This window comes from Nelumbo lutea, chromosome 1, assembly GCF_056320005.1.
Source record: "Nelumbo lutea isolate HS-2025 chromosome 1, American lotus-T2T, whole genome shotgun sequence".
Lineage (NCBI taxonomy): Eukaryota > Viridiplantae > Streptophyta > Magnoliopsida > Proteales > Nelumbonaceae > Nelumbo > Nelumbo lutea.
The window spans coordinates 171,281,464-171,306,798 of record NC_142684.1 but is presented as its reverse complement, the minus strand read 5'-3'; the positions used below and the strand labels follow the sequence as shown (position 1 = coordinate 171,306,798).

At 38.0% G+C, this 25,335-nt stretch overlaps 1 long non-coding RNA gene across 1 annotated transcript; it reads right to left on the bottom strand.

Annotated features, from left to right (window-relative positions):
- Positions 1 to 12,665: 12,665 nt before the first annotated feature.
- LOC148879167 (uncharacterized) lies at positions 12,666 to 23,058 on the bottom strand. The gene is made up of 4 exons (XR_016104139.1): positions 22,249 to 23,058; positions 21,018 to 21,564; positions 13,309 to 13,746; positions 12,666 to 13,240 (listed from the first exon to the last, which is right to left on the bottom strand). It is a non-coding gene; the product is annotated as an uncharacterized LOC148879167 (long non-coding RNA).
- Between the last annotated feature and the right edge of the window lie 2,277 nt (positions 23,059 to 25,335).

Sequence of the window (25,335 nt, the reverse complement as noted above, 5' to 3'; positions counted from 1 at the left end):
CCAAAAACACTACTTTAAATGACAAAAATCTCCCTACTAATCTTCTGTTGGCAGAAGTCTCTCGTGTCAATGTTCACACGGGTGACGGGCCTCGTTCTATTTCCTTCGCTTTCTTTTTTCACACGTGTTTTATTTATTTTTAAATTAAAACATATAAAAAATAGAATAAAGATCCTCTCAATTTCGAGTCTTAATTCTCTTTCTCTATACTCTGTAGTAACGGTCAAAACTCAAAACATGGGACTATGGGAGGTTTCAGCAATTTACCCTCATTAATACTTTGTAACCCCTGCACTCCCCTGTTAAATTCCTTTTTCTCTCCACTTAAATCTCCGCATTAATCTACCTTAACGATTATGTCTGTAATTAAGTATCTATCTATATATATTAAAAGAAGGAAATTTAGAAAATTTATTTTTTTTTATTTTTTTATTTTTATTTCATGCCATTTTTAAAACAACCAACTCTCTTCATTCCATAAAAATAACCTAAAATCTCTCTCTCCTAAATTATCTAAATAACCTCATCTCCTAAAATTTCTCTTAAACTACCTCCTCTACATCTCCTAATTTATCTCTAACTCTTATTTCTCTACTAAATTATCTCTAATTTTTAGTTATCCTCTCTCCCACATTTAAATATTTAATTAAGTATAATAGTTTTAACAATATTCATATTACTAATACAAACAATATAAATTATGTAGTAATAGCATAAATTATAATTTTATCGATTATTAAATTCAATAAATAATTAATGTTTTAAAATTTAAACAATGATAATATATAACTAAATAATATAGTAAATAACTAATTTCACTTATAACAAATAATAATTCTAGAAAATAACTTTCAAAAAAAATTAGTATTTATTAATAATAATTTTTGATGGAGCGCGATCCGGCTGGTCTTAGCTGTCCGCTGCCTTGCTTTCGAACGGGGTAGCAGGGATCCTGAAACGGGAGAGATGGGAAAGCTCCGGGGGGAACCCGGTGTAGAGGCTCTGAAGCTCAAGTTAGAATATTTCAAAAGCAAGGTAATACCAGATAGAGCAAAGTTTGCATACCTCCGTTGTCGGGGGGCAGGGGGCTCTTATAGTCGCTTCGCGTACTCGTCCCGAGGCCCTTGTCAGATCGGGTATGATTACCCTTGCGCTTGTCAACTCGGCCGTCGTCCCTTCTGCTGAGACAGAACCGTCACTGCCTAACCATCTAACTGGAGATGGCGGCGTCAGTGGCGGTGGCAGGTGGCCGTTTAGAGTGTTGCTGCCAAAACGTCAGATCCCAAGTCAGTCAGGCGTGGCGCCCTCAGGCACGGACTTCCCTGGTGCCAGGCATGGTACGACTTGTTTGGCTTTGGTGCCTAGAAGATGATGCGAAGTGCTGAGCGAGGCGGTCTTGAGCTCGGAGGTATCCTGAATTGTAACAAGGTGGGTCAGTTCGGCGAAGTGTGTCCCGAGCTGTTACGAGGTGGCAGTTCGGCGAAGTCTACCCCGAGCTGTTACAAGGGTCAGTTCGGCGAAATGTACCCCGAGCTGTTACAAGGTGGTCAGTTCGGCGAAGTCTATCCCGAGCTGTTACAAGGCGGCAATTCGGCGAAGTCTACCCCGAGCTGTTACAAGGTGCAGTTCGGCGAAGTCCATCCCGAGCTATTACAAGGTGGGTTAGTTCGACGAAGTGTGTCCCCTTGTTCCCGCCTAGGCTTGACCCCTTTTGCCGAGCTGTCGTTTCTGCCACGTGTCTCATAATAAAGAGGTCGGGCCAAATCTTCCTTCATCAATTTTAAAATCTTAATCTATATTTATTATACATTTATATATATACTAAATTAATAATTATTGTTTTTAGTAATTATTTATTATTTTTTGTGATAAATATATTTTCAATAATTATGTACAAATCTATTTTTATTTTGTTATTTAACAAAAAAATTCAATAATTATTGGAGATTAAATTACTGTTATTTAACTTTTTAAATTTAATTTATTGTACTTATTGTTTTGTATTTTTGTTATAATTTATTAGAGATTAAACTATTATTTGAGATTATACTATTTATTGACTATTTTAGTATTTATTGCTTTTTTTTGTAATTATTTTATTTTATTTGTTATTTATTGTATTCTCATTATCTATATATTTTCCATAATTGTGTTTTTTCACTACAAAACTTCTAATAATTATTGGAGATTAAACTATTATTATTTATTAGATAATAGACTATTAATTTATTTGAAATTAGGAGTATTCACGAGTTGGTTTGGTTCAATTGTAGGTTGTTTGGCCATCCAAATTGACTTGGTCAGGTTGGAGTATTCACAAGTTGATATGACTCAAATTGATATTTTAATGGTTTTATGAAGAAATACATTGTAGCTAATTTTAATTTCATTAAAAATTCTATGCTTAACTATAATTTATAAATTATAATTCTTAAGTTTCAATATTTTATGGGATGAGAAAAACCCAACTCTCCTATTCAACCATAAAAATGCATCGGCTCAACTTCTATGTGAAAATATAATTAATAAATATTTAATATTTATTATTCATTTCTAAAATTATAAAAATAAATAAACATTATATAATATATTCAAAAAATAATTATTAAATAAGAAATTTCAATTGCTTTGTGGATATGATAGATCATCCATAGAATTATAATATATTTAATTATAAAAATAAAAAAATAAAAAAATAATTATTAAAGAAGAAATTTTAATTGGTCTATGGATATGATAGATCATCCATAGAAGATAATATATTCAATTGTTGTGATCAAATGATAAAGTATAATTAATTATTATTTATTTTTTAATTCTAAAAATATAAAAAATCAAAAAAATATTAAAGAAGAAATTTTAATTGCTCTATGGATATGATAGATAAATCCATAGATCTATAGTATATTTAGTATTTTATAGGCTGAGGAAAAAGATTAAATTTTCAATTTTTTTGTTAATTTATATTTTCCCCAAATATCTTCATGAAATTTCCATAAATCTATTGATAACACAAAAAAAAATTATGATTTTGAATGTAAGAAATGTAGATCAACATTTAAACATTCAAGAAAAAAAATCACAAGATATTATAAAAGATTGAAAAAAAGTACCTATTTTTGCCATTTTTTTTAATTTGAAAAATCTTTTAAAAAAAATAATGATTCACACTTGTTTCTTGTAAACCTTTGCAAATCTAGCACTCTAGGAATGGAGTTTGGAGTTTTAGAGTCATTTGGGAGTGAAAGAAGGCTTGTTTGAGTGAAAAGAAGCTTACTTTCCCCTTTTAATATATTTTTTTTTAGTTTTTGGCCGTATCTTTTTTGTCGATACGCTACCAATACGCCTTGATACACCCCCAGTATGCACCTATACACCCTCGATATGGGTCCGATATGCATGAAAAAGGACGGAACGTCCAATTTCCATGTGTATCGGGTGTATCGTATAAATTTTTAAACATTGCCTAAATGGTCAAACCATTCAGCCCAAGAACCACCTAGGCAACTGGTTCCGCTTTACCCCAAACATGGTCCCTAGTAAAAAACCATTAAATTGATTAACAACCCATTGACCCAGGTGGTCGAACTATCAATCTGACATCTATTCCTGTTCAATGGTTTGGGTTATTTCTTTATTTTAATTATTTTAATTTTTATTTTTTCATTTGAATGGGCCATCCATTCAAACTGGATGGTTGAACCATTGACCTGAAAATCAATGGCCAGAGTGTTTCCATTTCTAGGTTGGTTTTTAAAATCTTGATTTAGCTTTTGCTTATTAAATCCAGTGCATCACATGGATCCATGCTACTATCATTTAGAGAGAAGAGGGAAGCTAAGAATCCGGTGAGCCTTAATGACTCACACAAGTGTCCTCCTCCTTCTGTCAAATGTGCGCTATTTATTTTCTAAACTAAAATATAAAAAATCACAAATCTCCCCATTAAATCTCGGGTGAAATCCATCACAATCTCTCTCTAATAAAAGTCGATGCTTGTATCTTCCCATTAAATCTCTTTATTTTTCTTTCCTCTTAAATCACTTTGAATCCTTTTTAGTCCTTATGATAAAGTAAGGGTAATAAATAGGATGAATTAGAAAATAAATAGGGTAATAAAGTAAGGGTTATTGGCATGTAGCATGGGTGGAATGGACAAAACTCCACTCCACTCCATTTCACTTGCTAATAATTATCTCCCCATTAAATATCTCTTTCTTTTTTTCTTTTTTCTTTCCTCTTAAATCTCTTTGAATTAATAAATAGGATGGATTAGCAAATAAATAGGTTAATAAAGTAAGGGCTATTAGCATGTCGCATGGGTGGAATGGACAAAACTCCATTCCATTCCACTTGCATATGGAGTATCGGCCAATATTCCCACAATATCTGGCCACATTGGCCAATATGCCCACAGTATTAAACCACATCATACAATACAAGTTGATATTATTGGATTATAAATTAATGCCTTCATTTTTATTTTATTAGTTTGCTTGCAAATCAAAATTTCCTCAAAATTTTATCACATCATTAACTCCTATATTTAAGTCAATATTCTTTCATTATTTTCTTTCTCTCTCATTAACTTCTCTCCATTCAAATTCAAATTTCTATCTCACATTATTCGTTGATGCAAATAAATTGGATCGGATTCGAATCAGGATATATTTGAATTCAATTCAGCATTGTTCATGTTGGATCAGATTCGATTGGATCTAATAGGACTTTATTTGAATTTGAATCCTATCAGTAAGTTGGATCTTCGGATCTAATCTGATCCAACTTGTTTTCTTTAAAAGTTAACAAATTATTAAAAGAAAAATAAAATATACTAATTTAAATAAAATAAAAAAACAAGTATTTTTTAATTATTTTCATCATATATATACATATTTTTTATAAAAATAAATAATATAAAAATATATTTATAAATAAATAAATAACATATATATATTATATTTATAAATATATAATATATAATATATATCTGATCGAATCTTCTCAAATCGGATAGGGGTGATCTGAATCGATTTGATTTTTGATTGGATCCTATTATTATATCCGATTTGATATAGAGATCCAAACAGGGGGTGATACGAACCCGGCCAAATAGGATTGGATTTCCAATCGAACCCGATTCATTTGCACCCGCTAAGTCATATATTCAAGCCATTAATCTCTCTTTCTCAAATGTGTGTAGTGGCAATTCACACATCATAGTGGATTTTAGGAACGAGTAAATAAGTAATGAGAAAAAAATAGGATGAGAAAAGAAGGTTTATTTTTTCATTTTGTCGTCTTCCAGTTGTTGGTTGCTGAGAACAAATGTATATGAGAATAAATCATTATTAGCATTGATTGCTAAAAAATTGGATTGAGAAATGATAATATAACCTAGTCCTTGAATTCGAATTGGATAAGGTAATATCCAAATTTGAATCCAATTAAATATTTGAATATTCGATTCGACTTAATTCGAATTTAATTAATTAATTATTTTAGATAATTAATATATATATATATAATAAATATTTTATTGATATAAAATATATAAATATATAAATTATTTATGTAACTTAATTATTATATATAAATTATATAAAAATATTATATATAAGAATTAAATAATCAATCAAATTCAAATATTTAGCGAATCAAATTAGGTCATATCCGAATTCGATTCAACTATGTTGAATATTGAATTCAAAATTAGATTTTTGAATACTATTTACACCCCTATATGGAGGTAGCATTTAATTACACCAATTTTAGTGGTTGACATGACAAAGTGGAGGAACCACATGACATGTTAGATTTTAATGTGGGTTTTGCCTTGGCCATGTGCGATGTTTTGAAAATTCAACCCTAAGTTTGGACCAGTTTTTCCTTCGATAGTGTTTTCAACCCGATCGATTGAACTATTCAAACTTCAAACCATCACCTGATCAAGATTTTGGGCCCGGTTTTATAAAACCCAGAGAATAGTAAAAAACTATTGATTTGGTCAAAACCTTATGACTCGGATAGTTGGACCATTGACTCTAATGGTTTTTTACCAAGTCAATGGTTTTGGCTATTCTCTGGGTTTTTACTAAAACCGAACCTGAAACCTTAGTTGGACAACTATTTGAACAATTCAACCAGCCAAATCAATGGTGGGTTGAAAACACTTCCCATGATGTCAAAAAATATAAATATAAATATAACATAAAACTCAATGATCCAATAAATAATTAATCAGTCAAAGGGTTAACAGTTCAATTGTCTAGTTAGAAAACTAATAGACCAAGTCAATGATTTTTTACAATTAATCTGGTGGGTTATAGGTTAATTAGAACCAAAGTCATGATAGATAATTGGGTCATTGGTTTGACTGGTTGGATCAATGAAGGGTTAAATACTTTTTACTTATTACTATTTTTTAGGGTAAATTTCTTAAATTACCCTTATGGTTTCGTTAATTGACTAAGTGTACCCTTACTACTTGCAAATTTATTAACTTACCCCTACTATTTCTAACAATTAACTAGCTCTACCCTTATCATTAACATCCGTTAATATTCTATCAAAACCCATATACTTGTGAGACCACATGACATTTCAAATTTAAAATCCAATATTACCCCCTCATTCATCCCCTTCATCTGACCAGTAAGTTGACAAACCTTTCTCTTTCCACCGAGACGATCGAGTTTGAGGACAAGTTGACGACCAAGGCGATCGACTTCTTTTTATTTTTTAAGTCTTTAATCTTCTAACCGCTTCCTCTCCCCCTCTTAGTTTTCTCATTTTTTTCATCTATAGTCGCCACTGCAACTCCAATAGTGGCAGTGTTTTCAATCTCATTCTCACCGGCAACAGGAGGATAGGTTCGACTTGGATTCAAGAAAGACAAAGTCGAACTTGATTTGCTTCCTAGCACTTTTCTAGTATTGAATCCATGCCTCGTTGAGAGAAAATTTCAAGGGGAGGGGGGAACAGGGGCAAGGTGAGTCATCTTCGATAAAGGGCAAACGAGTGGCGGTGGTTTGATCAGAGATATTTACTATTCCAGCTCATGGCTACCTCCTTCCCTACTCTCTCTCTCTCTCTCTCTCTCCTTCTCTCTCTTTCTCTCTCCCCTCCTCTTTCACTTCCTCCGTTTTGCCACTGCCACTACAAGTTGCAGCAGCAGATTTGGAACTTCTCCTTCCACTACTCCCAACACCACCGCTCCGCTCAGACTGTGAACCACTGATACGGGATGAAGAAACAACGACCACTAGAGGGAGTAGAAACAAGAAGCAACCAAAACAAATCCCCATCATCAACCATCATCACATTCTCCAGATCCTCGATCACCAACTGATAAATTACTCAAACTCGCCAAAATGTAGACTCCTATGTAAGAGTTATTGGAGATTCTTGGTGGAGGAAAAACCAGAAGAGGAACCTGGTTCACGGTAACCCACACACCCGATGGTGTTTGTTCTTCACTCAGGTTTAGACTGATTCTTCGTGGTTCAGACTGAGTTCTCCACTCAATCAACGAAGCTATTAAAGTGATGGACAAAAACGTCGTTGCACCGCTGGGAGTTGCAGTGGTAACCCACGCAGCCAATGGTGTTCGTTCTCCACTTAGGTTCAGACAAAAACATTTGGTGGTTGTCATCGGGGTTTGGGAGAAGGAGAGAGAGAGAGTGGCTAGAGTGAGAGGTTGTGTTTGAGTTGAGTTAAAACGATCGGTTGAGTGTGAATTTAAGGGTAAAACAGTCATTTTACATTTTTCGTTCATGTTTAATGACCCTGGTAATGTTTGACAAATGTTAGAAACAATAGGGATAGCTTCAGTCAATTTTCAAACAGTAAGGGCACATTTAGCCAATTAGCTAAATCATAAGGGTAGTTTAAGAAATTTACCCTTTTCTTTATTTTTTTTATTACGGTTGCATTTGAAACCCTGCATCCCTCATTTTGGGATTTGAAATGGTAACGTGCCACCAAACAAACACCGAAAACTTGAAAAATGATAATACAATGAAAATCCATATATTGCTTGGAACCATTCATTCTTATTGCCACAATGCCAATATAATGCCATGTGAAAGATCAAAGATTTTATGAATTGCTCCATTGTGACAACAAGGACAAATTCTAATTTGGGTAAATATTTGAAAGTTCCACTGAAGTTTGGTAATTGTATTCATCTCCTCTGAAATTAATTTTTAATACAGTTGCAAGTAGACCTCTTTGTTAAAATCTACTAATAAGAGGCATAAAAATGTGTATAATACCCATGAAATTAGTATTGTGTTTGAATTTTATAGAAAAACAATAATAAATAAATTTCTTAAACTACCTTTATTGTTTAGTTAATTGACAAACTATACTATTATTGTATAACTATTGTCTTAATCATTCCTAGTGTTTTTGACAATTGAATAGTTCTACTTTTACCATTATTATTTGTTAATATTTCATCAAAATCCGTACACAACATTATGGGGCTGCAACAAAATCCGGTGCTAAACAAGATCTCGTCTGTTCATCATGTATGCACGCCATTTGCCTAAACCTCTGCGTTCAAACTCTCTCTTATGCTGGCTCTGCTAACACCTCCCATGATCTCTCCCAAGCCGCCGTAACCATCAGCCTCGGTCGTGCCTGAAGTGTTTCCTAGTATCTCGACCGACTCCAAAAGCTTCACAACAGCAAGGTGCGATGAGTGACTGTTGGGGAAGATGGGGTCACTGTAACTTTGGAGGAGAAGATCTGAGGCGCGTCTGAAGACACTGTCTTTAGAACGTTATTTGCCCCCACTCAGTTTTACTGAGTTTGCTGTTGGGTTATAGGCAAATTCGTTCCCAGGATACAATAGAGTCTTGGGCGAGAATATGCAACCAGCAAAGTTGAAGAGTCTCCAAAGAAACCTTCTGTGAGACTGTAGCAGACCGGACTGAGAGAGAGAGAGATAGTGAATTTCGAAATTGTGTGTTTTGGAGTTTGATTCATGCTCCTTAAATAATTTGTGAAGAGGTATGAGGAAAAGGTGGGTACTGGTTTAGAGAAGGCACATTGAACAGTCACAATTTCAAACATTGTGATTGTTTAAAAAGTTGTTAACAGTTGGTGACTGTTAACTTTGAATTGTGCCTCTTAATCACACCCGATCGAATCGTGACCGTTGATCTCACCAACAGTGATCAACAATGATCAATGCACCAAAACCAGAGCCGCCCATCGCGAGCCACGCGGGTGCGAGCAAAGTGCGCCTCTAAAGCGCCTCATTGCGCCACACACATGCGCGCACACGCGTGCGTGTGCATTGCGCGGTATTGAATCCCCATACTCTCCTCTACTAATTCTAAGGAGTGTAAATCAGCTCCTATTGAAATACTAAAAACCAACCTTGTATTTATCCAATGTGGGACAAGTTCAAAACTGGGTTTTTTTTTTTTTTGTAAGAGAAATTTTGATTTTTCAACCAAGTGTGCAGGTGCAATTTCTCATGTAATTGACCAATCAAACCCATTGGATTTAATCTCTTATGAGATTAAAATCCAACAGTGACTACATCGAGCAGTTATTCGACTTGGTAGACAAATTGCTAAAAAAGCTTTCAAAGCTTCGACACCTTCACTGTGGAATATTTCGGGAGAAGACGGGTAACACATAGACATGGGTCAACGCTGCTTTGATAAACGAAAAAACGTGTCTTGATGGATTTCAAAATGTTGATCAGCAGTGGCCCTATTGAGCAAGGAGTATTGGATGCATCCTTAGGAAGCTCTCTGGCACACTGTTGAGCCCTAACGAACTGATTCTTGGACCATGGGCATGTTGGATGTTCGTAGTTGACCATCTTGGACAACGAAACTCACTTCATGGAAGATGTATCTCCATCCCTTCATTCCTGCAATCCATTGATGGATTGACAAGGTAACCGACAATATAATCCTCCTTAATCCCTGTGTTTGGGTTATGGTTGAACTGATCAATGATGCCAGGTGGCAGCCTCCGTGGCCATCTTCTCTCTAGCCAAGTTAGCACTACGCAAGATAGATAAGCACAATTAAGAAGGAGTGTCCTATACAGACAAGGAAGTTAACTTTGTTGGAGAAGAGGAGTCACCCCGAATACTTCGGCGGGCAACTTCATCCCGACAACCCCAGAAGCCATATCCATTGGGAACACGAATGTCCAATTATAAATAAGTAATCTCCACTCAAGGTAAATGACTTTTGGACTAAGAATACTTTGGCACCATCTCTTCTGCTCGACCCAACCAGTTACCTCCCCATTCAACTAACTTGAGCGTTGGAGTACCTACCCGGGGAATAACTCCTCGGGCCTTTGATTTTCCCCCTTGGTTGCAGATCCTAGTGTGTGACTTTGTCCTTCCACCACGACTTCGTCCAATTTCCAGGACTATCTAACTGTGTCTTCGGTCCAGAACACCTTGGATCGGACATCAAATTGACATCGTTTGTGGGGAACACACAAAAAGCCATTTCCCAAACCTCCTTTCGTGCACTCAAAACAACCATGCCTAGAAACACATCTGATCACTCTAGAACCCGTTCCCCACCTTGGGGTTCCTGCTCTCATCGCAGCTCTCCACCTCAAGAACCAAAACAGCAGACCACGGTCGATCCTGTGGAATTCCAAGCAATGCAACAGAAGGTTGACCACATCGTTGCCATAATGGAGACATAGGCTCTTACCATGGCTAATCCTCTAATCCTTACACCAAGGACCCCAAAAAGCATCGTACAAGGCCTGGTTTGACCATGAAAAGCAGTAGTCATCTAGAAGCACAACATCCACAAAAAGTCACATCATTCCACCTGAGTACTGGTGAAGGAACAACTCAGCTAGCGTCACCACAACCGCCGATCTCGATAGGCGAGTCCAGTTTGGACTGAGATCAGCCTACAATCCCAAAAGGAGAGAAGCCTGTGGACATGACCCTAACCGACAAAGACGTTGAGATCAAGAAGTTGAGAGAAAGACTAGCCGAACTGGAATAGAGACAAGCAGACAGAAGCATGACTCCTCTGACAATCCAACATGTAGAACAACACCATAGCCAGCTTGCAAAGGAACCTGTCTTCGTTCAAGAGGTCATGGATGAGCTTCCACCAGCTGGTTGGCAACCTCCTCAATTTGAGAAGTACAATAGAGCCTTAGACTCAAATGACCACGTTGAAGGGTTCAAATCCGTGATGATGTTGCACAACTCTTTCGAAGGTCTCATGTGCAAGGCTTTCATCACCACCCTCCATGGAGTTGCTAGAACCTGGTATGCCTCCCTTCCTCTGTGGTTCATATCCTCCTAGGAGTAGCTGGCGATGCAATTCTTGGCATAGTTCACCACCAGTCAGAGACATTGGAAGATGTCAGCCAGCCTCATGCAGGTGCAGCAAAGGAAGGGAGAGACCTTGCGGGAATACTTGGCGAGGTTCAATGTCGATGCCCTCTAGGTCCGAACCTTAGACTAGTCAGTAGTAGTTATTGCGATCATGAACGGCTTGCGCTCCTCCATGTTCAGCTTCTTGTTACAAAAGAATCCTCCTCCCAACCTAACGGCACTCATGAAGCATGCACAGAAATATATGAACGCCTAGGAAGCCCAAGCACTATAGAGGAACGAGGAAGAGCAACATGATCGAAAGAGAAGAGACCACAATGAGCGCAAGTCGGATTGAGAGAGCAAAAGTCAACACCAATGAACTAACTGAAGACTGAGGACCCCGCCGTCGATGTATAGGAGCTTCACTCCCCCGAATGCACCACAAGCCGAGATACTGATGCAGATCCACGACCGTAGCTTTGTCAGGTGGCCCAAGAAGATGAAGTCCTAGAACAACAAGAGAAGTCGAGACAAATACTACAATTTCCATAGAGACTACGACCACGAGACTGAAAGCTGCTGCGATCTACACCACCACTCCCCCGAGCACACCTCAGGATGGTAGCGCAGCAACACAGGATGGCCAAGTACTATGACTCTAAAGTTCGAAGGATGGAGTTCAAGACAGGGGACCTCATCCTCCGCAAATTAATAGTGTCCGCACTAGGAGAAGGGAAGCTTGGACCCAACTGGGAGGGTCCATACGGGGTGACCAGAGTCTTTGGCCTGAGCACCTACAAGCTAGAAGATTTGAACGGGAAGCTGGTGTCGAGGAGCTAGAATACTGGGAACCTAAGGATGTACTACCAGTAGCTCAAGAAATAAAGCTCACTTTTTTGCATCAAACTAACTAACGCACACCGCACATGTTCGCCTAGCCAAACTCTAACGACTGAAGTGTCCAAAATATCACCGCACACACCTTCACACAATGGCACCACCGAACCAACCTAGGACAACTAACAGACCTGACCGACCTAAAACAGTCGAGGCCCACATGGGAACGATGTCCCCGCCCAAATGGCAAGAGGACGACCATCAAACTCCGCACACTCAACTGACAAACTATTAGAGCAAAGATAGCTGAGGAACACGGCTAGCCCAGTTAGAGCACGAAGCTCCCCGAGACTAGGCGCCACCGAGCTTCCCAACGACAAGCACCTTGGCCAGCACAAAACCAAGGCCATTGAGCCCACGACATCGGCCAACACAAGATTGAGACCTATAACCAACTTAATTCCAAGGTATAACAACTTGAAAGAAAAGGAAGGACACCCAACTCGTTCAATTTTTCATTAATTGTAAAATTAATTACATTGATCAAAGCTTGGCATACCGAGCTGCATACAACAAAAAAAAGGGGGAAGCACTTCAATCATCAACTGGGGGCTCCTCAGCTCGCTCTTGGAGATCGGAAATGGTGTCATCCCCTTCAGGTATGGTGACATCGAATGGACCGAACCCTTGAATAACCTCAGCCGCCTCTAGGAAGTGGTGCACAACACTTCGCTGGCAAAGAGCGAACTCCTCCTGCCAAGAGTCGGTTGTGTAGTCACCCAACTCGTTCTAGTGGGCCTCCAAAGCCTTGTACTCAGATACACCCTCTTCCTTCGCCCAAGCAATCTTCGCCTCAACGTCTCCAAACTCCTTCCTTAGTGCATCCCGCGCCTCCTTTAGATCATGGACGCAACCCTTTAGCTTGCGGACTTTGTCATCCCACTCCTCAACATCACGCCTCAACTCAACCAACTCCATCTTTAGTTTAACGTTCTTGAGCTCCCACGACTCATAAAGACGTCAAAGTGCGCGAAGGCAGTCAACGAGGCTGACGACTCAGTAGACAAACTACAAGACATCAAATTATCAGTACAAGGAAAGAAAAGCAATGAATACATAAAAAAATCCGAACTCACCGCCATAGCTTGATAAAGGGCCGCACTCTCCAAGAAGCTGCTAGTGTGATTGTTCACCTCTTGCCTAATGCTAGGGAGCATCAAACCCTAGGCAAGTTGCTTGGCCACCCCTTTTGACTCAAGGGTGTGCTATGGTCGGACAGACCACTACAACAAGTATACGTCAACCGAGCCCTTTGTCGTGGCACACACTCTACGGAGCGTCCCCCTCAGTGATGCTTATCACCCAAACTAAGTTGTGGTCTCCTCAAAATCGACCACGACAACCTCCTCTACGGGCCTCAACCTCTTCCCCTGTCGAGGCGTGCACTCTATAAAGCGCCTTTGTTGTAGTTGCTGCCCTAGGCTGTGCACCCAAAGCCCTAGCTGCCTGAGCTCTCCTCTCTATCGCGGCCCTCATGCGCCGAGCCCTCTCTTCAGCACTAGCAATATCCGCTTCTGCATAGTACAACACCAAGTTAGAACCAAGTAAAGACAAGTTCAAAAATTAAAGAAAAGAAAGACCACGCAACCCACAGACCGAACTAGCATTGCTCGGCCATGCTGGACATTAGCCCGACACAGATCACCATGGAAAATGACGTGCACTGCACGACAATCCTTTCTATCCGTTGGATAGCCGTTGACTCCTCCCCAGACAACTCGACCTCAATTGGTGCTTTCACCTTGGTCCTTGGGACACATAGCATAACAAGGTGCTCATCTCTCCTTCCAGTGCTTCACCAAGGAGGGAGCCCCAATGAGCACCTTGTTATGATGTCGAGCCAAGAAATAGTAGAAACCCTGTTGGTGCTTCTTCATGTGCAAGAAGTAGGTAAACATTGGTAGAATAATGTCTATATCATGGGCCGAACAATAGCAGAGAAGGCCAACTAGATACCTATAGGAGTTAGGCATTAGTTGGATTAGCTAGACATAGTACCACCTTAGCACCGCAGTAATACCCTCGCTCAAAGTAAACCTCAGCCTAGCTCTCAGGCTATGCTCATAGACACAAAGCTCACCAGGCCAAGCCGAGGTAGCCTGCTCACCAGCGCTCGGGCACCTCAACTCATACTCCACGGGAATACAATACAGGGCCCAAAATATAGTACAGGGGCGTTGGGCCCCTCATTCGACACAATCTCTAGTTCAGCGTCATCAACCTTGACCCCCAAAGGATCGTGGCCTCCTCCACCGCAGCACCCTCACCTCCAAGCTCGTCGACCTTAGCCTTGTGGCCATTGGTTTCACGGACCACGAGGGCGGCAACCTCGAAATGAGACCCCGACTCAGACTCACTACTTCATGAACTAAAAGAAGAGGACGAGGAAGAATAAGAAAACGAGGAAGATGAGGATATCTTACCAGAATAAACGAAGAACACAACACTGTAGAATACCCGAAGCACCAGTTGAGGACTATTTCTTGCCAAACTCCAAGGAGCAAACTCTTTACAAATGACAAGTGAAATGGCTTGCCACCCCTCTTTTATAAGGCTAGCCAACGGTCCAGATCAAGTCAGACAACGGCACCGATTCGACGCCGCACTCCGCATGTGCATGACCGTGTGACCTCAGAAAGACGAAACGACACATTTATCGACCTGTCTCGAAAACAACATGAGCATCGAACCGGTCGGTTCACCCCGAAAATTAGCTCCACTCTAGGCCATTCAACTCGAAAAAGAAAGATTAATTAATAAGTTAAAGTTCCTCAACCGATGACCATAGAGCTCTTCCACGTCTAACCGTAGCCAAGCACTATACTCCTTAACTTTGGAACTGGGGAAATGGTGTTTGGGTTATGGTTGAACTGGCTAAGGACGCCATGTGGCAACCTCCGCGACCATCTTCTCTCTCTAACCATGTCGGCATCACATAGGATAGATAAGCATGATCAAGGAGTGTCCTGCTTGGACGAGGAAGTTAACTCCGTTGGGGAAGATGAGTCATCCCAAAGACCTCGACAAGAAACCTCATTCCAGCAACCCCGGAAGCCTCATCCATTTGGAACACATACGCCCAAGTATAAATAGGTAATCTCTACTCAAGGTAAAGGACTTTTGGACTAAGAATACTTTAGCATCAGCTCTTCTACTCAGACCAACATTGTTCTTACCTACTCAGCCTGACCACTTACCAGTTACCTCCACATTCAATTGACTTGAGTGTTGGAGTACCTACCTAGGGAATAACTCCTCGGGCCTCTGACTTCCCCCTTGGTTGCAAATCCTAGTACGTGAATTCATGCTTCCACCTCAGCTTTGTCCAATTGGCAGGATTATCTAACTATCCTCGGTCTAGAACACCTCAGATCGGACAACATCACCTTGTTCGACCCAAATGATTGGGGAAGGACAAGGAAGCCTGGGATGCCCATAGCATCAATGGGATCCTGGAGCTCAAAGCGGTTGGGATAGGTGAGATCAACTTCGCCATATTTGTTAGTGTTGGTTTTTCCTTGGCATTGGTTTTGTCGACAACTAAAGAGGCGAGGGAGCTGAGAGGCGACACTAGGGTCATCGAAGATGTCTTCTCCGATAAGGAGATCAAGACTCGTGAGGGTCGATCCGGAGGGGATTGTCGACATGGAATGATGGCTTGCAGAGGCACATCACCCTAAAGGCCAAGGAGCATGATCCCGTTATGGTGCTTGTGGTGAGGGTGATCATGAATGGAAAACACATCGATGGAGCCAACGAGATATGACAAATGCACAATGACAAAGAAGTTATGAAGGTTATGGAAGATTGTGAGGCGGTGATTGATAGATATAGTGATGGCAATGACGGTGGAATTTTTCAGCAATTGGATTTTATTTTGAAAATTTGAGGTATAGTGGAGGGAAAATTCGACATTTCATTTTTTTATTATTGCTTACCGATGATGTCAATTGCCAAAACCAGTAGGGATACTTCAAGACAATAGGTAAACAGTAAGAGTAGAGTTAGTCCATTAGTTAAACCATAACAGGAGTTTAAGAAATTTGCTCTAAAAAAAAGAGAACTTAGAAAATAAATCAATTTTAGAAAAAAGATTGAAAGGATTTGGAGTAACAATTCATATGAAGAGAAATTTAAAAAAATAAATATTTTGGTGAAAAATACTGCATGAACATTTTGCATATTCCCACGTCACTTGTTAGAGGATTTTAACAAAAGGAGTTTACTTGCAACTATATCATAAAGTTTAGAGGAGGTAATTATAATTAGCAAAATTCAAGGGAGGTTTCAGCAATTTACCCTTATAAGCGCTACTTGTCATCTTTATGTGAGAGTTGATCTAAGGAGAATCATGTTATTATTTATAATATATAGGCAGCCAATTGAGGAATTCTCTGCTACCTCCTAATCAGATTTCACATTTTAAACATCAAACAATCTAGGGTTAAAAAAAAAAAAAAAAAGAGATAACTCCTACCAGATAGCACCCATTTAGAACAAATTATTACGTGTAAAGTGAAACTCTAGCCTCTGGGCAAGAATGAATGTGGCCTGGAATACGGCATTAGAAGAAGAATGTAGACAACATAAGAGGCTTCTTTCATACACAAACTAATAATAAGAAAGATGACATGGGCAAGAGAGAGAGGGAGAGAGCTCTTTTTAATATTATGAGTTATGGGTCGTGATCGCCTCCTCAACTAGAAAAGACCTCTAGAATATTAGGCATCGTGAATAAAATCAGTTAGACATCCCATCGCACTCCAAGTGTTTTTAGCAAACAGGCCATCCCAACTCCATGCCCATACAATTGATAGGGAAAGATGAAATGTACGATATATATTCGTACAATCGAGACATGACATCTACGATCCAAATCGTCCATGTCTCAATTGCACACATGTTCAATGCCCACAATCCACCTGATGACCTGAGCTTCATGCATGCATTTGTGAGATCATATGAGTTTCCACAATATATGATATATCCACGCCTAGCTATATATACCAACAGGCCATATTCAAGTTAATTAATTTTGATTCAATACTCCAATAGTATTGATATAATTTGGAAGTGACACAAATTAACCCAAAAATAAACCCATTTACCTCAATCATGTTTGGGATAAGTTGGGTGCAGGATGAAAAGTGATTAATATAATGGATGGATTGGTCCTCTGATAAAAAGAACCATGCAAGAGAAGCTCCCAAGGTCATGGCGAAAGGATATGTATCCAAAGCACAATAGTGGTATCTGATGCGCAAGCATCTTCTTTGGTTTGGATACTCTGGATAAGACTGACATCATGCCAGCATTTTTACTTTTGTAAGCTAAACATGCGTGGAGAATTTGGGCATACCTTATCTATCTATTGGACACATGAGGAGTGGCCTTTGTCTAAGTATCTATCTGTTGGACACATGAGAATTTGGGCATACCTTATCAATTTGCACCATCACCATTCACCAACAAAAAAAAAAAAAAAAAAGAATCAGGGCAGGAAATCTTGAAACATGGTGAGTTCTTATCTGTAGCCTAATAAAATAAGGTATGAGGCTGTAAGTTGGCCCCTGTTACACTGCTCTTTGGTGGATGAACTTGAGGAATATCCATAATGTCAGTAAATTAGCTTCCACTACTGAGGAACAAGGCATAGAATCCACTCAAGTGTCCTTGCATGAGTTACCAGGGCATTTCTGGATTCGGTCCATTTTCAGTTTTTAATGATTTTGTATGTAGTAGGTTAGATGGGATATCCTGAAAGAAAAAAAATATGAACACCCTGCATGGCATCTAGCCACACATTGAGAATATCTTTCCATGAATTTAACATTCAAGTATGGGAGATAATTCCTGATGTGCGGCCGAAAGCTGTGTTTTCAGGGTGTTTGCATGGTTTTTTGCTTTTAGGAGATCCAAGCTGGTAGTAGGTTGGGGGGGTAAAGGTTCCACTAAGTTGATTGGGCTTTTTAGTGGAATGTCTAGATGGATACCCATATATTGACTTCCCAGTCACAATCTCTTTCCAAAAATTAAGTTCCTGTATTACAGACATCCTCGAATCTTTCTTGATCTGCCAAAAATCATTAAATCTAGCTACTTATTGATTGCTTGAGCTCTAGTTTGAAATTTTCAAAAAATGCTTTTGCAAAAAAAAAAAAAAAGAATGACTGGGGATGGCCACACATTTGGCACAATGCGTGCTCCCTTATAGTTGGACTAAGATTCATAATTAGAGTTTTTGTTTGGTTTTTCTTCCTCTCCCTTGGGAGTGAGTGATCAGTAACCTTGAGCCTTTCTAACTCTTTATTGATAACAAGGCTCTGCAGACCTCTGAGAGAGATCATACTTAGCCATGTAGTGATGATGGAGGTGTAAAAAGCCTCATACTTAGTACATAGTCCACCTAATGTTTTCGAAAACAACTGTGGATTACACTAGTAGAAAAAAAAAATTATGAGTAAAAAGGAGCACATATAGTTTGAAATGTGGGTGCATAAAGAGTAGAAAAGAATGAGGAAGAGCAATCATGCCATAGACAAAAAAAAAACATGCATTAACAGGCAATAGGAACCAGGCAAATAGCTAAGTCAAGAAAATGCATATCTATGATTATGCAACCGTGTAGAAAGAACAATATCTGTACCTTTCATCAACCCATATCTCAAATTGAAAATGTTGGAGGTCCAATAAATATAAGCCCCTTGGCTTCACAAAGCTGAGCAAACTCACCACACTCTAATAGAAAACCATAGCCCGGGTGGATAGCCCAAATATCAGAAGTGATATTGAAAAGCATACTTTTTGTGAATGCCATAATTCTAAGCTATTACCTTTTTTCTAGCAAAGCCACCAATTCAATCCAACCCACAATAACTATGGCTACGCTGACAATAATATAAAAGGGAACCCAAATGCACTTGGAGTAGAGCTTAAAATGCAAAATTTCTGTAATATGATGATGAAATGTGAGATATTTATCTTATGCATTGATATCCAAGAAAAATTAGCATAACTGATTCATGCCCCTATATTTAGAGTTGCTTAGATAGTGATTTCTTCACAAAAAAGAAAAAAAAATGAAAATGAAAAAGAAGAAAAAAGAAATGAATGATGAATATCAAGTTAAAGTCTCACTAATTAACCCAATCATGCATTGGAACTTCACTTATCAAAAAACAGAAGAAAAGAGAGAACATGTGATTGTAAATTCAGCTTCAAGTCCCTTTGGGCTAACAAGTTTGATCAAAACAACAAATATTCTAATAAGGGGGAACTTTAAAAGATATATGCATGTGCATAGGTATATATATGGATATGTTTCTAATGATTCCCTTACTGCCGACCCCAAATAGTGGGGGAATAAGGCTTTGTTGAGTTCAGCTAAATACTAACGGTTTTAGTCATTTCTATCTTCAAGCTATGGCGCCCAGATACCCCCTGCACAAGGATATTGTATTGTGTCAGAAGCTTCAATTTATTTATATCCTACACCTTGTCCAACCCTGTCCATTGTTGTATCTGGGTAACAGTCTTCCAGATATTCATAGGCTGCAGATGGTATCTGATTTTTTGAATTCAATCCCATTAAGGGTGACCCGAATTCAATCCATTTTATAATTGGATCAAATATGGACCCACCCCATCCAATCCAATATAATTCGATTTAAAATATATATGCTTAAAATTTAAACTGTATCTATTAGTAAAGGTAATTTGAATGTTGTGATTTTACCAAAATTGTTACAGGTTCAAGTTTCATACAAGCAATTTTTTATTAATTTTATTCATGAAATACAATATCAAAGTCTTTTTTAGTTAATTTTATTAATAATATATAATATTTTGATCATTTTGAGTTTGACTTATTTGTATTATTCAATATTCAATTGCAATCCCAATTTGATTTGAATCTGATATAAATCCAATGGATAATATCTAATTCTAATTCAAATAAACGAATCAAATTTGGATGTACCTATGCCCTATTCGATTTGATCAGTTTACAACCCTATGTACTAAGCATCAAAATCTTCTTGGATTAGTCTATAAGCAATATGAACTATGGATGATTTTTAGGCCCACGCCAGCCAGTGACCAGACTTCCCAATACTGATACATCAATAATCTTCCTCAAATTTTCATGTCATGCAGAAGAAAATAAAAACTATAAGAAAAATTAACAATGACAGAATCACAATGCTCAACATTTCATGATTGTTATATAAGGTCCTTTTGTAACATGTATATGGTTTACTTTTTTTTTTTTTTTTTTTGACCAACAACACATGCAGATGGCTTACTTTCAGTAATTGTTCCTTATTGTCTGTTGTCTTTTTCCCTGTTTCTATCTATTTGTAATGCTTATCTGCATAGAACTCCTCATTTCTAACTCTCTTGCATAGATTTCCCACTCTTTTTTATGCAAAACTAGCATTTTTTCTGAGTTCGTATAACATATTTGGACAGTAAGACATAAGTGCAGAAAAACATGCTCAAGCAATCTACTGGTAATTTTCATAATTCCTGATGAATGCAGCAACATACTTGTAGAATCTAACATAACAATAGCAGCTGCTAAGGCCCATACAATATATTATATATAAACAACACATTGGCACCATCTTAACTGAAGATTATTTCTATTCTAATGAACACCATCCAATTATTTCAGAGAATTTTATATGCACATACATATATGAACAACACATACATACATAAAACCCCTTGAAGACGGACAAAAAAAAATCTATAGACAAAAAGGATTGGTTGTACTCTCCAATACCTGCTAACCAAACGCCAGTCCCTGATTAAGCCAAAAGAGATTGATTGTAGCTTCTGCTTGTTTCTTTTTCTGCTCAAAAACGGAAAAATCCACACATTTCTCTCAAGACAAGTGGTCCATATAGCAGCTGCTGGTACCACATATTGCCTTGCCCACCTTGTTCATATCCTTCACATGCCAACCCGTCAACAAGTCTCAGTAACAGAAAAAGGGTGGCATCTTACCTTACCACTGAATAGCCTTCATAAAGTGAGACCAAACCCTGGTGATATAATCACAATGAATGAACAAATAACTGACTGATTCTTGCTCCTTTTCACATAAAAGACATAAGGAACCTGTCAACTGCTATACCCCTTAGCATATTAATCTTGGTGAGGCACTTATCCAGTGCCACCAGCCAGATGAAGAATTTCACCTTTGAGGGAACCAATATACCCCAGATTTCCTTGTGAAGGAAATCACTAGTTCCACCTTTGACCAGACTTCTGTACAAGGACTTAACTGAAAAGACACCAGAACTATGCCATTTCCACTCCCTTGAATCCTGCCCCAAGAAGGTTGAATTATTTATATTTAAATAAGAAAGGCATTAAAAATAGCAATAGAAATTGGCAAAGACAAACAATATCAATGCAGATCAAGAACCATTAGCCCGAACTTTTTTAATATTTTAACCCTGGGCAATTTGTTTTATCTGGTTCTCTGATGACTGCCAGTTTAGGACCTACTCCCTGGGTATGCTCCTAGTTACTTAATTGTCAATTTTCTCTTTAGTCTCTAGTCTTTACCTTTGATAAGAAACTGAATTTTGGGTTCCTGAGTAGCAGAAGCCCATGCCCAGGAACCCTAAAAAAAAACATCTAAATAGGATATTTGAGTGCCCCGAGAATCTAAGTGAAAACTTATGCATCCATGAAGGAGTGTCCAGTATCCACACGTGGTGAATATGCAAGGTAATACCAAAATCACCATCTTAGTGGTTTTATATGATCGTCCCCATTTACTCTATCCCATCTCATTGGGGTTAGGAATTTAGGCTTAGTGGATAAGTGCATGCTTTAATTAAGCCCCCTTTTACAAAATTAAAACCTCTCTGTCCAACAGAATGTAATTGTTTTACCAAGAGGAAAAAGAAACTAATTTAAAGGGCATACTACAATGAAGCTGGCAAGCACGATCAGAAGACATGGTAAACAAATCGAGGCTAGGGCAAACTCAAATATATTACCTGTATACCTGTATGAATTGCATCTCGAGTGATCGCCGGAGCAATCAGGAAGCTCAACCGCCGAGCCGGAGAAGGCCCAATTCGAACAGCTTCATCTGCAGATTTGGCATGAACGCTGCCTTTATTTACATCAATTTAAACTAATACAGTTCGAAACTTCGAATCCCCAATTTCTTGGAAGTTTTCATAATTCTGTAATCGAGTTCTCCTCTGTTAGAGATTAAAATTGCATGCCTTGTTATTCTCCCATGTTAAAGACAAGTTTTTCTCTGTAGGAATATATGATATTGCCCCGGTGAATTAGAAGTGATATTGTCCAGTTAAAAATCTCTCGCCTGTGTGTGAGGGTTCCCTCTCGCCATGTGCAAGGTTTTTATCTTTCCCTCTCCCTCTCCCTCATCTCTTCTTTCATTTTTTATTTCTTTTCTCTTTCTTTGTTTTCTTCTTTCTCTTCTTCGATGCAATTGGTGAAGTGGGATCACTCTAGGGCGGACAATGGAGTTGAGCGGGTTTCTACTATTTTGCAAAATGCAGAAGTTATGGTGAAAACAGTCATATTTGTGGCAGTGCGGATGATTCTTTATCACGTTTTGTCTCTTTACTGTGAAACTTCTCGGCCATGGATGAAGATAGTAAACCGTTTAAAGTTGATAACAATGCATACTTTCTTCCTTGGCCTTGCTCATGACTAGGACTAATGAGCATGATAGCCTCTCCATTGTTTTCTTTTGGGTACAACGTACAAGCATTAATTGGTACCTGTAGAGACTAGAGAGGAGGTTTCAGAAATGGTTGTTGCATTTCAATTTTACTGTCGGGGCATCCATGAAGCCGGTTTTAATGAGGATGGGGTGTTTTCCGGCTTTGGCAGAAGATTCGGACTCTTCTGATTTATTTGCCACAATTCCTTTTCGGTCGAAGTCAGAATTTTAGCGCTACTGTACAAGGGGTGAATCCTGACCGACAATTGATGCTAAATTCACGGGCAGGATGCGATTACTATGAACACCACCCTTTTTTTCGGAGAGCTTTTAAATTGGCAATGATTTTGCTCCTATTTTCGAGCACGCTTTCTTGTCTCTCCAGTGGAGTGATTTGGTGGTATAATTTGAATTATTGGGTATTTGGCCCGTATAGAGGTGTAAAATGAGTTGTGCTGTGATGACATAGCATGGCCCGCAGGTGGCCCGCGCAAAGTGCGGGTCATATTATGCCAGTCTGGCCCGGCCCATGATCCAAGCCTGTGCGGTTTTGTGTCGTGTTATGCCGTGTTATGGGCCTAGGCTGTGCCGGGCCTTGGGCATGGGTCGAATCAGACTCGACTAGTTTTTTACCTTTTTTTATTTTTTTGAAAAATTTGATTTGTTTTATTTCTTTGTTAAGTAAAACTGTAAAACTAAAATATTTAACTTTCCTTTGGACTTTGGGAATTATTCGAAAAAATAAAAAATGAGAAATCTAACAAATAAATGAAAAAAATACTTAACCAAATAAGAATGGAATAACAAATTGGAAGAAAAATAAGAATTTTATTTCATTTAAATTTGAATGATACAAATTCCAAAGCATACAATGGTTGGATACATGGATGAATGAAATATGAAAATTAGAAAATGGAATACATTAATAAAATATAAAAAATATAATATAGTTACAAATTGAAAATACAAAATTACATTGTTAAAAATTAGCAAATAAATTAAATAAAATTAAAACAAAAGTTACAATAATTTGAAAAAAATGTTGTACAACTATTGTTCATCAAGTTTATTATCTTGAGCTAACAAAAATGATTCTTCAGCATGTACAATGTATTTTGCTAATTCTTGTCTCATGTTTTTCTTGAGAATATTTAAATGTACCAACCCCCGGCCAATTTGTGTTTGTGTTGTTTCTCTCCCTTCTTCTTCTTCTTCTTCTTTCTCATAGGTGAGCAAATGTCTGCCCAAATGACCGGTGCCACTATTGCTACAATAGTTAAAGTCTTTCCTACATTTTTAACAAACAACTCTTTTTCCCTTCCCCTCAACCTCCTCTACTTTAAATATTTTCCAACCGGGCTAATCAACTTAGAGGCCCTCTTTTTCTTTCCCCTAGTATTAGTACTAGGGGTAGAAGTTCCATCAATATCAATAGCATCCATATCAGTGCTAACACTATCATGATGCAATTGGATATCGTCGACATTGAACATGTCGGGGAATTGGTTTTGAGAGGAGCCGGCTATTTTTTAAAATTTATAAAAAAATAAAAATTAATTTAATTAGACTTACCCGGATTGCCGGTTCGGAATCCCAACTTGATTTCAATGGTTGAAGCCTTTCAACTTTAACAATCAAAGCCTCCCAAATTGCTAACTTGAGATACTTGAGCTAGTTGAGCAAGCCTTCTTCTTGTTGAAACTTCAATAAAGTTGAGAATTGGAGAATCAAGCAATCAGAGTTCAGACTGCAGAGAATGTATGACCATGGTTTTTAAAAATGAAGAGAAAACAAAACTGGTCAGGGGACCGGTTTTTGGTTAAGCAATTCAACCGTTCGAGTCGAACGGTTCGACCCGTGATGTCATAAATAAATTAAAAAGAAAAAATATATTTATAAATAATAAAAATAGCATAAAATTAAATAAAAAACAAAAAAATACATAAAATAAAATTATCTAAATAAAAAATAATATTGTACAAAACACATAGAAAATATAAAAATAAAATATAGAAAAATTCTAAAAAATACATAAAAAGCACAAAAAAATAATAAAAAATACAGGAAAAAATAGAAAAATAAAACTATCTAAATACAAAAATAACAAATTACATAACAAATATAAAATACAAAAAAGTACAAAAAAACTAAAAAAATACAGAAAAAAAAAATTAATCTCATGACTATACTAATGCACCTTGCGCATTGATGTAGCGCGATCCGGGCACTCCTAGCTGACGTTGGCTGGCTCCTTGCTGGCAACGGGCAAGACCTGAGAAGAGGAAAGGAAGGATTCCCGGGGGTTTTCCCGGTGGGAATACTCCGATGCTTAAGTTAGTACTGTGTAGGGGAAATGAAAGGAAATACGAGGGCTAAGAGTGTAGGT